The sequence below is a fragment of the Desmodus rotundus genome, chromosome 2 (assembly GCF_022682495.2).
Source record: "Desmodus rotundus isolate HL8 chromosome 2, HLdesRot8A.1, whole genome shotgun sequence".
Taxonomy (NCBI): Eukaryota; Metazoa; Chordata; class Mammalia; order Chiroptera; family Phyllostomidae; genus Desmodus; species Desmodus rotundus.
In genome coordinates, this window is record NC_071388.1 from 102,924,878 (window position 1) to 102,938,886 (window position 14,009).

At 41.9% G+C, this 14,009-nt stretch overlaps 1 non-coding gene and 1 pseudogene across 1 annotated transcript; both read left to right on the plus strand.

Moving 5' to 3' along the window:
* The first annotated feature begins 236 nt into the window (after positions 1-236).
* On the plus strand, positions 237-337 carry LOC112320723 (U6 spliceosomal RNA; annotated as a pseudogene).
* Positions 338-13,435: 13,098 nt separating this feature from the next.
* On the plus strand, positions 13,436-13,566 carry LOC112320736 (small nucleolar RNA SNORA51). The gene has a single exon (XR_002976447.1). It is a non-coding gene; the product is annotated as a small nucleolar RNA SNORA51 (small nucleolar RNA).
* The last annotated feature ends 443 nt before the right edge of the window (positions 13,567-14,009 follow it).

Sequence of the window (14,009 nt, forward strand, 5' to 3'; positions counted from 1 at the left end):
TCTCCAAACCCCAGAGCCACTGGGGCCCCTCACAGTCTAATAGCCCCACCCTTTTACTTGGGCTCTTCTAAGAAAGTTACCAGATTTTTATCATTTCTGAATCCTCTGTCCTTAAAACAAGTTGACAGAAGAGAGTGAATAAATGTGTGTTAAATAAATGAATGGCACAAGCCAGATGATATTTCTTGGCACATATTGTGTAACTTAACCAAAAGCTAAAAAAAAAGGCCTGGTCTGTGCTCACTTCGGCAGCACATATACTAAAATTGGAAAGATACAGAGAAGATTAGCATGGCGCCTACACAAGCAAAAAATAAAAGACCTCGTCCTGGCTGTGGGAAACACAGGGTCTCATCCTGGTTCTGCTGCAGCCGCTGCCTTTGGCCATATAACTTCACTTCTCAGTCTGTTATCTTAATTATAAAAAAAGTTGTGAGGATGAACTGGTCAAAATTCTTCTATCTCAGAAAGCATAGTTTCTCTAGGCTGCAGGTAGACATTTGGGTTCCATTTTGCATTTGTATGTGAAACTCAGTTCCCTCCATTCTTAAAATGCCATCTGTTGACTTTGCAGTTCGGAATCTTAGTTTGACCTGAGGAGGCAGCTGTCTCTCTGCAGTCACAGAACTGTAGGTATTTATGAGAGAGATCACTCCTGTAGTTAGACCTCACAGATGGAGACCAAACACCGCAGCCTGGTGCAGATCCCTGCCTGTTGACCCCATGACTCTCTCCCTTCCCTCTAACAATACTCAATCCCCTATGCTGCCCTCAAATGCCATGTTGTTTTCCCCCCTCTGTCTTTGTACATGCTGTGCTCTCTTGTTCACCCCAATCAGCCATCTGGACCTTTAATAGCCATTAGAAGGGACCCCTCTGGGAAGTTGCTCTAGTCTTCACCTCTGATCCCCTTCTTCAGGCCTAACTTTTCACTCTCTCCCTCCTCTGTACTTTTAACTTGGCCTTGTGGTACATAACCTGTTGTCGCATCTATTACACTCCTCACTTCTTTATAGACTGGTTCCTCTGCTAGACTGTGATCTCCTTGAGGGCCAGGATCTAGAGCACATCACAGAAGCACCATCAGTGCATATTTATAAAGGCTGGCCAGCCCTAAACCCCAGCTATGCTGAGATAGACTCTGCATGTCAGAGAGGAGCTGACCATTAACCCTTGTCCTACCCACATTACCCCTCCCCCACTACACATACTTCTGCATTTTGAGATACAGAGTTTATTGCTGATCTTTGGAGTGACCGGTGATTTGTCATTGGCTGAGTATCCTCTGTCTCAGCATCAGTGTTGCATAATGTGGACTGTAGGGATTATGTTAGGTAAATTTTCTGTGCAGCACTTAATAACAGCATGGTGCAGGGCACTGGTGCCTAAACCGTTATGAGAAATCCTCTAGTCACCTTCTAGAGAATGTATGTGTGTGGACACTATATTAAAAAGTAGTCTGGTCAAAAAAGTTTGGGGAAGTCTGAAAATTATATTCCCCTCTTAGAAAGACCCAGTGCAACTTAGCATATTAAAGGATCAGAAGTCTGGTGACAGAGAAGATAGCTTAATTTTGTTCCTCCTAGCGTTTCCCAAGCATAGTGTCAAGGAGAAAACACTGAATTCAGAAGTCAGAAGACCTGAGTTCTCATTTCCCCTCTGCCAATAATGCAAATGTGTGATCCTGGACCAGATACTTCCTCTTTTGGAGCCTCAGATTTCTCATTCAGTAAGTGGAAAGAACTGAAAATAAAACTCTTAAATGATAAGGCTGTGTTCTAATGGCCCTTCTAATCCCCACTTTCTCTCCTGCTGGAAGGGATGAACAGCTCTGGCTTTGAGGGCTTTGCTGGGGCTAAATGGCTAACACAAGGGGTGCTTAGCAGCCTAGTATCACCTCTGCCCTGCCCCACCCCTACAACAGCTGGACAGGAGTTTGGGTGTTCTTTTAACACAGCTGTTTCCCTCTGCTGGCCAGATCAGAAGGGGAAGGAGCTTGGTTGAGCTGATTGTGCAACTTTAGGGCAACCTTTAACATTGCTAAAATCAGCTGTTCATTTTTCCTCTCCTCCTTTGTAAGGGATTAACCATTGCAAGGCTCATTGCTTAGAATGTCCAAAAACCAATAAATCTGAAGTTAAGGGTTAAGGAAGAGTTGTTAGGTAGGAGAAATTTGATAGTGATCATCAACTAGGACCATGAAAGCCCCAAGTATTTGCCAGGGAACCAGACACCCAAACATGTAGTGAGGGAAGTTAGATGGAAAGTTCCCCTACTTTTGAGAGAAAACACAGCCAGTCCTGTTCCCTTTAAATGCAGCTCTGGAAAGTACATCTGGAATCAGGCTGTTCATGTGGACAGCAATCACCCATTGGTATTTATGCTGATGGAGGCCCTATCAGCATGATGCCATGTTCAGAATAGAAAGCCCACAATTTTTGCTCTGAAGGGCAGCCCCCAAATGACCCTGGTTTAAGGACCACCTTATACATAAACAGCGTGGTTCTCTCTGAATATATTCTCAGCAAAGTCAGAAATACCATTATTCCACATAATCTGAAGCCATGACTTTTTTTCTTGGTAAGATACACCTACTCCAGCCCAGGGTCCTTCCTTCTTTCCTTTCCTCTATCCTTAAACATCATGGAACATTCCCTATTGTCAAATGACAAAACAAAAACAAGTACAGTTTGACGTCCTTTGTTCAAGGAAAAACAATCCATGCATTGGGGTTATACAGTGACTCATAAGCAGTGGAACCCTCTTCCTGAGATACTGTGGGCAGGAGCAAGTTTTGTAGAATATTAGAAGTGGCAATGCAGAAACAACTCATGCTTGGCTAGGAGGTCAGGGATTTCCTTAGAAAGCTAGTGGGTCTTATTTTCTAGGGTAAGGTAACCTAAGGCTGAGTTGGAAGATTGCCACTGGTGTTAGGTTTCCTTGACAGTGGGGAATTTCCCTAAGTAAATGCAGGCTGACCAAATTTAGATTTATGGGCTGGGCCAGTGAGACAGCCTCCGTTTACTGGGTCTCGATACATGAATTAAATTTATTTTTATATTTCAGGTCTTGCCCTGGGCATCATTGTACTTCATAGATTCTGAGTGGGTGTATAAAGTGCAACTCTTACAAGGGTTGGGTTCAAATGTTGATGTTTAAGTCAAAATCAAGTATTGTTAGTATTACCCTTGAAAATATTTTAAATCTTAACCAAGGGTGGTAAAATTGTCACATTCTGAGGAGCATAGGACAGCTCTGAGACCTGGCTTTTAGGTGAGGGATCATGTCATTCATCCTACACTTCTCCAGGCCATCAGCTCAGGGTGTGGAATGGTATGTACTTTTTAATAGTCACCTGAGGCTGTGTTTATTAATTTTAGAGAGAGAGGAAGAAAGCAAGAGAGAGAGAAACATTGATTGGTTGCCTCCCCTATATGACCCAAACAGAGTCTGAACATGCAACCTAGGTATATACCCTGACCAGGGATCGAACCTACAACCTTTTGGTGTACAGGATGATGTTCCAACCAACTGAGCCACCCAGTCAGGATGATGAGTATAACTTTTGCTGTCTTTTAAAAAAATTTTATTTTATTTTAAAAATATATTTTATTAATTATGCTATTACAGTTGTCCCATTCTTCCCTTTATTTCCCTCTGCCCTACACCCCCCATCCCACCAGCAATCCCCCCACTTAGTTCATGTCCATAGGTTGTACACATAAGTTCTTTGACTTCTCCATTTCCTACACTATTCTTAACCTCCCCCTGTCTATTTTGTACGAACCATTTATGCTTCTTATTCCCTGTACCTTTCCCCTCATTCCCTCCTTCCTCCTCCCCACTGATAACCCTCCATGTGCTCACTATTTCTGTGATTCTGTTCCTGTTCTAGTTGTTTACTTAGTTTGTTTTTGTTTTTGTTATTTAGGTTCAGTTGTTGATAGTTTGTAAGATTGTTGTCATTTTACTGTCCATAGTTTTGATCTTCTTTTACTTAGATAAGCCCCTTTAACATTTCATATAATACGGGCTTGGTGATGATGAACTCCTTTAATTTGACCTTATCTGGGAAGCACTTAATCTGCCCTTCCATTCTAAATGATAGCTTTGCTGGATAGAGAAATCTTGGATGTAGGTCCTTGCCTTTCATGACTTGGAATACTTCTTTCCGGCCCCATCATGCCTGTAAAGTTTCCTTTGAGAAATCAGCTGATAGTCTTATGGGCACTCTTTGTAGGTAACTGTCTCCTTTTCTCTTGCCGCTTTTAAGATTCTCTCCTTATCTTTAATCTTGAGTAATTATGATGTGCCTTGTAATTATTACATCATTATGTAATTATGATGTGCCTTGATGTGTGATTCCTTGGGTCCAACTTTTTTGGGACTCTCTGAGCTTTCTGGACTTGCATGTCTAGTTCCTTTTCCAGATTGGAGAGTTTTCTTTCATTATCTGTTCAAATAAGTTTTCAATTTCCTGCTCTTCCTCTTCTGCTTCTGGCACCCCTATGATTCAGATGTTGGAATGCTTAAAGTTGTCCCAGAGGTTCCTCAACCTCTCCTCAATTTTAGAATTCTTTTTTCTTCATTATGTTCCAGTTGAATGTTTATTTCTTCCTTCTGTTCCAAATCACTGATCTGAGTCCCAGTTCCCTTCCCTTCATTGTTGGTTCCCTGTATATTTTTATTTATTTCACTTTGCATAGCCTTCCCTCGTTTCTCTATTTTGTGACCACACTCAACCATTTCTGTATGCATCCTGATTGCTAGTGTTTTAAACTCCGCATCTGATAGGTTATCTATCTACTCATTGCTTAGTTCTTTTTCTGGAGTTTTGATCTGTTCTTTTATTTGGGCCACATTTCTTTGTCTTGTTGCACCTATTACATTGTAAGGAATGGATCCTTAGGTATTCTCCAGGGCGGGCAACCCTCTTCACTGTAATGTGGTGCTGTATGTGGGGGAGGGCTCAGAGAGGGAACAATGCCACTTTCTCAGCTCTTGCCCCACTTTCAGTCACTTCCCCAGCTTCCCACAAACGATTGTGCCCTTCAAGTGCTGATTCCCTGTGGGTAGGCATGTGCACATTCTAGGACCCTGTGGCCCCACCAATGGATTTTCCTGTGAGACTGGGAGTTTCTCCCACTGCCACAACACCCAGAGGTTTTTACACCCAGAGGTTTTGAGGCTTTATTTCCTCACACTGGAAACCTAGGTTGCACGGTCTGTCTTGCACCCCAGTTGTTCCTCCTGGTTTTATCTGCATGTGAATGTGGGACCACATGGTCTGCCAGCCTCTGCCTTGCCCTTCCGGTCCAGATGCTGCCTTCCTGTGTGTCCTCTCTGCCCTGACTGCCTGTCTCTGCCCCTCTTACCAGTCTGGATTAATGTTTCTTCTTTAACTCCTTGGTTATTGGACTTCTATACAGTTTGATTTTCTAGCAGTTCTGGTTGTTATCCTTCTTTTGGTTGTGCAAGGAAGTGAAGTGTATCTACCTACACCTTCATCTTGGCCAGAAGCCTGACTTTTCCAAACAAAAACAGGTGATTTGCTCCTTTCTCTTCAAACATTCAAGAAGTATTTATTGAGCACCTATTATGTGCCAGGAAGTGTTCTCAGCTTTGGGACACATCAATGAACTAAACAGACAGAACTCGCTGCCCTGTTGAGCTAACACTCCAGTGAGGATGGATGAGCCCTATGAAAATGCTCACAGCCTCTTTGTTTCTGCTTATTCTACTCCTGTCATCTCCTCTAGAGGTAACCTGGGAAAAGCCAGGAGGTGAGACTCACATTATTAAAAGCAGAAGGACCATTTTTAAAAAATGTATTTTATTGATTATGCTATTACAGTTGTCCCAATTTTTCCCCTTTGCCCCCTTCCACTGAGCACCCCCCATACCTCCTTCAGAGAATCCTCACACTGTTGTCCATGTTCATGGGTCATGCATATGTATTCTTTAGCTACTCTATTTCCTGTGCTGTACTTTATATCCCCATAGCTACTCTGTAACTACCTATTTGCCCTCCTCAATTCCTTCACCCCTTTCGCTCATCCTCTGAACCTCCTCCAATCTGGCAACCATCAAGATGCTCTCTGTATCTAATATTCTTTTACTGTTCTGCTTATTTTTATATTTTGGAGTTTTTTTAGATTCAATTGTTAATAGACATGTATTTGTTACCATTTTTTTGTTTATATATTTGATCTTCTTCTTCTTTTCTTCTTCTTCTTCATCTTCTTCTTCTTCAAAAAGATCCTTTAATATTTCATATAGTACTGGTTTGGTAGTGATGAACTGCTTTAGCTCTTTCTTGTCTGGGAAGCTCATTACCTGTCCTTCTATTGTAAATGATAGTTTTGCTGGGTAAAGTAATCCTGGTTGTAGGTCCTTTCCTTTCACGATTTCAAATACTTCATTCCAGCCCCTTCTTGCCTGTAGGTTTATTTTGAGAAATCAGCTTACAGTCTTATGGGAACTCCTTTGTAGGTAACTGTCTCCTTTTCTCTTGCTGCTTTTAAGATTCTCCCTTTATCTTTAACCTTTGGCATTTTAATTATGACGTGTCTTGGTGTTGATCTGTTTGAGTTCATTTTTGGGGGGACTCTCTGTGTTTCCTGGACTTGCATGTCTATTTTCTTCAACAAATTAGGGAAGCTTTATTTTATTACTTTTTCAAATAAGTTTCCAATTTCTTGCTTTTTCTCTTCTCCTTTTGATACAAACGTTGTAATGTTTGAAGTTGTCCTAAAGGCTTCTTACACTATCCTCGATTTTTTGAATTCTTTTTTCTTCTTGCTGTACTCTGTGTATGTCTTCTTCTTCCTTATGTTCTAAATCATTGATTTGATTCTTGGCTTTATCCACTCCACTGTTGATTCCCTATAAATAGTTCTTTATTTCAATTACTATCTCCTTAATTTTTGATTGGATCCTTTTATGCTATTGAAGTACCCCCTTTGTTCCCTGAGCATCTTTATGACCAGTGTTTTTAATTCTGCATCTAGTACCTTGCTTGCCTCCATTTTGTTTAGTTCTTTTTCTGGGGTTTTGTTGGGTTCTTTCATTTGGGCCATGTTTTTTTGTCTCCTCATTTTGGCAGCCTCCCTGAGTCTGTTTCTATGTATTAAGTGGAGCTTCTATGTCTCCCAGGTTTGGTAGAGTGGCCTAATGTAGTAGGTATCCTGTAGAATGTAGTGGCACAGCCTCCTGTATTATTCACACTGGGTATTGAAGGTGTGCCCTCTGTGTTACCTTTGTGCACCTTCCTGCTTTAGTTGATCCTTGATTGCTGTTGGCATGTCCAAGGTTAGTCACCACCTGCATTCTGTCCAAGGTCACACAGCATAAGCTACAAAGTGATCTGCAGATGGTGGCTACTTGAGCTTGGCTTAGAGGTACACATGCAAGGCCAGGCTGTGAACCAAGACCAGCTGGTGTTAGTCAAGTGCCTCAGGCAACTTAGCAATTGGTACAGGGCTCACTGAGGCCAGATCTACTTTTTTTGAGAGAATTTAGGAAAATATGAAGCATGGGCCAAGACAAGTCATTTGTATAGAAGAGACACTGGAAACAGCTTGGGTAGGCCTAATTGTTGGTTAGGGTAGCATCTCAGGGAGTCAGAAGGGTGGGGCAAACAGTGTTAGCCAGGTTGATGGAGTCCCAGATATGGTGCCAGTGTACCAGCTCTGTGGCTCTGTGCAGGAGGGATCAGAAAAGAAATAGTGGCCTCTACCAACACTTCTATCTGGGAGAAAGCTGTCCCACAGCTCTTTCCCTGATGCCAGACAATTCAGTTCCCCCTCCTATATCTCTGGTGCCTTTCAATCTTCTGCCCCCACAATGCAACTCTGAGGGAGTGGGTCTGAGTAAGTCTGTGCATGGGCCCTTGAAGAAGAACTGCCAGGGAGTCCAGAAGTTTCTGTCCTCCACAGACTTAATCCCCACTGTTTTTTACAGCCAGAAGTTATGGCAACTTCTCTTTCTGGCACTGAAATCCTGGCCTGGGGGGTCTGGTGTGGGGCTGGGATCCCTTGCTCCTGAGATATCCCCCCAGATATATGTGGGTATGAGACCAGGCTGTTCTGCATCTCCACCCTTCCTAACAGTCTCGATGTAGCTTCTTTTTTAATTCCATAGTTGTAGGACTTCCATTCAGCTAAATTTGTGATGGTTCTAATGATGGTTGTTCTGTAGTTTAGTGGTAATTTTGATATGATTGTGCAAGGAGGCCAACTGTGTTTACCTATGCTGCCATCTTGACTGGGTATCAGAAGGGCCATTAAAAAGATAAGCTGCTGTCTGGATATTTGTTGACAAAAATGATGCCAATTTATAAATTAAAATGTCACCTGGTGTCCCTTTTTTAAAATGTGTTTTTTGTATAAGAAAAGTTTCTATGAAATACTTTCCATTGTTTAAGCTTTTTTTTAAAAAAAAGATAGCTTCTGACCAAGACAAATGCATACTAGATAATGCTTCACTTCCTCACACAACCAAAAGAAGGATAACAACCAGTATAAAAACAAAACAAACAAACAAAACCAGAACTTCCAGAAAAATCAAACTGTATGGAAGTCTGACAACCAAGGAGTTAAAGAAGAAACTTTCATCTGTACTGGTAAGAGACAGAGATGGGCAGTTGAGGTGGGGAGGATGCCTGACATGGCAGTGGCTAGTGCACCAGGGCCATCAAGGCAGCAGCTAGCATGCTTGTATATCCCACATACTCATGCAGATAAGCTAGGAGGAACAACAGTAGAGTGAGACAAACTGCACAACCCAGGGTGCCAGCTTGGGAAACTAAAGCCTCAAAATCTCTGGCTGTAAAATCCTGTGGGGGTAGGGCCAGCGGGAGAACCTCCCAGCCTCACAGGAGAGTCCATAAGTGGGGACCATGGGGTCCTAGAATATGCACAAGCCCACCCTCCTGTAAATCAGCACCTGAAGGAGTACAGTCTGCTTGTGGGAAGTGACTGAAAGTGGAGTGAGAGTCATACAAGCAGCATTGTTCCCTCTCTGAACCCTCCCCTACATACAGCACCACAATGCAGTGATATGGGTTGCCCTGCCCTGGCGAATACCTAAGGATCCATTCTTTACGATGTAACAGGTGCACCAAGACAAAGAAATACGGCCCAAATGAAAGAACAGATCAAAGCTCCAGAAAAAGAACTAAGCAACGAGGAGATAGCCAACCTATCAGATGCAGAGTTTAAAACACTGGTAATCAGGATGCTCAGAGAAATGATTAAGTACAGCTACAAAATTAAGGAAGAAGTGAAGGCTATGCAAAGTGAAATAAATAAAAATATACAGGGAACCAACAACGAAGGGAAGGAAAACAGGACTCAAATCAGCAATTTGGAACAAAAGGAAGAAATAAACATTCAACTGGAACAGAATTAAGAAAAAGAATTCAAAAATTGAGGAGAGGCTGAGGAAACTCTGGGACAACTTTAAGCATTCCAACATCTGAATCATAGGGGTGCCAGAAGCAGAAGAGGAAGAGAAGGAAATTGAAAACTTATTTGAACAGATAATGAAAGAAAACTTCTCCAATCTGGAGAAGGAACTAGACATTCAAGTCCACGAAGCACAGAGGGTCCTAAATAAGTTGCACCCAAAGAGGAACACACCAAGACACATCATAATTAAATTATCCAGGATTAAAGATAAGGAGAGAGCAGTTCTGGCCAAAATGGAGACGTAGGTAGAAATGCTTCACTTCCTCACACAACCAAAAGAAGTATAACAACAAATTTTAAAACAAGAAACAACCAGAAGTACCAGAAAATCAAACTGCATGGAACTCCGACAACCAAGGAGTTAAAGAAACATTCAGTCAGACTGGTAGGAGGGGCAGAGTTGGGAGATCGGCAGCCGAGCAGAGAGGACACCCAGCAAGGTGGTGGATGCCTCGGGCAAAGTGAATCTGCCTGAATAGAAAACTAAAGACTTAAAACTAGCTGTAAAATACTGCAGGCATTGCGACAGCAAGAGAAACTCCCAGTCTCACTGGAGAGTCCATTGGAAAGTGAGTCTATAGTGGTGCAAGCGAGTGACGTTGATTCTTCTCTGACCCCTCTCCCATAGACAGTGCCACAACCCAATAAAGAGGGTTGCCCCACCCTGGCAAAAACCTAAGGCTCCTCCACCTTACAACAAAATAGGTGCGCCAAGACAAAGAAATATGGTCCAAATGAAAGAACAGATCAAAGTTCCAGAAAAAGAAATGTCTGGCCATGATGGAGACATAGGTAGATACACTCTGCCTCCTCGCATGAGGAAAAGAAGGACAAAACCAAATTAAAAAACAAAAAATAATGGAACTGCCAAAAAATCAAACTGTATGGAAGTCTAACAACCAAGGAGTTAAAGAGGAAACATTCATCCAGACTGGTAGCAGGGATGGAGAGAGGCAGCTGGGGCAGAGAGGATTCACAGCAAGATGGTGGCTGGTGGAGTGGGCGGTCCCATATTTGGGTGCCGATAAACTGGGAGAAACAACTGGGGAGTGAGACAGACTACACAACACAGGGTTCCAGTGTGGGGAAATAAAACCTCAAAACCTCTGACTGAAAAAACCTGTGTGGATGAGGCAGCAGGTGAAACTCCCAGCCTCAGAGGAGGGCTCATTGGAGAGACCCACAGGGTCCAAGAACATACAGAAAAGCGCCCACCCAGGAACCAACACCCATTGCTTGTGGGTGCCGGAGAAAGTGGCTTGAAAGCCAGCTGACAGCCAAGCAAGCAGCATTGTTCCCTTTCAGACTCCTCCCCCACACAGAACGCCACAATGCAGCTACTTGAGTTGCCTCACCCTGGCTAATAACTAATGCTCTGTCCCTTGCTACATAACAGTTGTGCTAACACAGAAAAATATGGCCCCAATGAAAGAATAGTTCAAAGCTCCACAAAAACCCAACTAAGCAATGAAGAGATAGCCAACCTATCAGATGCAGAGCTCAAAACATTGGTAATCAGGATGTTCGCAGAAATGGTTGAGTATGGTTGCAAAATAGAGGAAAAAGTGAAGGCAAGAAAAGTCAAATAAAGGGAAGTGTACAGGGAACCAACAGTGAAAGGAAGGAAACTGGGACTCACATCAATGGTTTGGAGCAGAAGGAACAAATAAACATTCAACCAGAACAGAATGAAGAAACAAGAATTTTAAAAAAATAAGGAGAGACTTAGGAACCTATGGGAAACTTTAAACGTTCCAACATCCAAATCATAGGGGTGCCAAAAGGAGAAGAGGAAGACCAAGAAGTTGAAAACTTATTTGAACAAATAATAAAGGAAAACTTCCCCAATCTGGCCAAGGAAATAGGCTTCCAGGAAGTCCAGGAAGCTCAGAGAGTCCCAAAGAAGCTGGACCCAAGGAGGAACACACCAAGGCACATCATAATTACATTAGCCAAGATTAAAGCTAAGGAGAGAATCTTAAAAGCAGCAAGAGAAAAGGAGACAGTTACCTACAAAGGAGTTCCCATAAGACTGTCAGGTGATTTCTCAAAAGAGACCTTGCAGGCAAAAAGGGGCTGGAAAGAAGTATTTGAAGTCATGAAAGGCAAGGACCTACCTCCAAGATTACTGTATCCAGCAAGGCTTTCATTTAGAATGGAAGGGCAAATAAAGTGCTTCCGAGATAAGGTAAAACTAAAGGGGTTCATCATCACCAAGCCCTTATTATATGAAATGTTAAAGGGACTTATCTAAGAAAAAGAAGATCAAAACGATGGACAGTAAAATGACAACAAACTCACAACTATCAACAACTGAACCTAAAAAACAAAAACAAAAACAAACTAAGCAAACAACTAGAACAGACCAGAATCACAGAAACAGAGATGACATGGAGGGTTATCAGCGGAGAGGGGGAGGAAGAGAATGGGGGAAAAGGTACAGGGAATAAGAAGCATAAATGGAAGGTACAAAATAAGACAGGGAGAGGTTAAGAATAGTATGGGAAATGGGGAAGCCAAAGAACTTATATGTATGACCCATGCATATGAACTAAGTTAGAGGAATGATGGTGGGAGGGGGTGTTCAGGGTGGAGGGTAATAAAGGAGAGAAAAAAATGGGACAACTGTAATAGCATAATTAATAAAATGTATTTTTTAAAAACTCCAGAAAAAAATGCTAAGCAACAAGGAGATAGACAACCTATCTGATGCAGAGTTCAAAATACTGGTAATCAGAATTTTACTCACAGAAGTACTTCAGCTCATTCACAAAGTGAAGGAAGAAATGAAGGCTACTCAAAGTGAAAGAAAGCAAAATATACAGGGGACCAGCAGTGATGAGAAGGGAACTGGTACTCAAATCAACGATTGGAACAAAAGGAAGAAATAATAATCCAACTGGAACAGAATGAAGAAACAAGAATTCAAAAAAATAAGGAGAGACTTAGGAACATATGGGCAAACTTTAAGTGCCCTAATATCTGAATCATAGGGATGCCAGAAGAAGAAGAACCAGAGCAAGAAATTGAAAACTTACTTTATGGAGGAGGAGAATGGGGGAAAAGGTGCAGGGAACAAGAAGCATAACTGGTAGGCACAACATAGACAGGAGGATGGTAAGGATAGTATAGGGAATGTAGAAGCCAAAGAACTCATATGTAGGATCCATGGACATGAACTAAGGTGGGGGGGGCAGTATGTTGGTGGGAAGGGGGATGCAGGGTGGAGCAGGATAAAGGGGAGGAAAAATGGGACAACTTTAATAGCATAATCAATAAAATAAAGTTAAAATAAGTAAAAGAAATAAAAGATAAGCCTGTGACTTGCTGGTATTGACTACCTAAACTAGAAAGAATATATATGTAATCTCCAAATTATAGTCTGAAACTGGAGTTCTCCAAGATGAAAAATGAAAGTAGTAGCTACACCAAAGAAATACATTATTATTGAAGGCAATATTAAAAGATCAGGTCTCTGGTTGGCTCAGAGAAGGATTATAAACTCTTTGTTATCACTAGCCTTCAGATTTCATGTCCCTGGTTCCAACAGCCAGATTTCAATCAGTTCCAAAATGGATAATGGAGAAATTAGCAGACAGAAACCGCATTTAAAATAAAGTTGGGAGACCAGAAGGGGGACCTCTCATCCTCTACACCAATTATGAAGCCCAACAGGAAGGACTCTTTGTTTAGAATAATATTAATGACTTATTCTTCTTTTCTTTTAAAGGCTTTTTTCTACTTTGTTTCTCAGGACTTGAACGTGGTTTGTTGACAGACTGCATGCTCCAAATTGCAATTCTTTGTTCTGAATAAACCCATTTTGCTGGAGAAATACCTGTCTATTTGTTTAAGGTCAACAGTGGCCTGCGCATGCACTGACCAGGTCTAGGGGTATTCAGCAGAGGTGTTGTATGCATGTTTTTGAAGCTTAGCAAGTTGTTTCCTTAAGATTCTTACATCAGGGGCTCCCAGTGCTTACCACAGGCTGTGTTCTAACACTGACTGTACAGAAAGAGGAGGCAGAGTAAACCATCCCATACACACCTTAGCCCGAGCCCTTTGCTTGGTCTGCATTGTGAACAGGGGAACATGGAAAAAGAAACAAAGAGAGAGAAAGAAAGAAAGATTCTTATACCAGAAGGCAAACATCTTTTTGCTAAAGTCGTCCTCCATGCAGGAATGAGAATGAAAGTTGGTGAGATAGAGAACCTCAGTGACTGCAGCCCACCTTATTGGCAGAGGCTCAAATTCTCAAAATGTCCTTATATTGAGCAGATATACAATTACTATGGATCAGGTCTGCACTTTGAAGACCACAGAGAAAGAACTTTCTCTTCCCAATGTCAACCCTTCAGCTCCTGTTAAAGGAGAAAATTCCCTATTATGTTGCAACATATACATGTATATTGGGTTGCCCAAAAAGTTTTAGTTTTTTCTGTATGTTGACTCTAGTAGTGCTTAGTTGTCTTTAACTTCATTCAAAACAATTTTGTTAGATTGTATTGGGACAACTGTCATATCAGAGTGACATTTTAA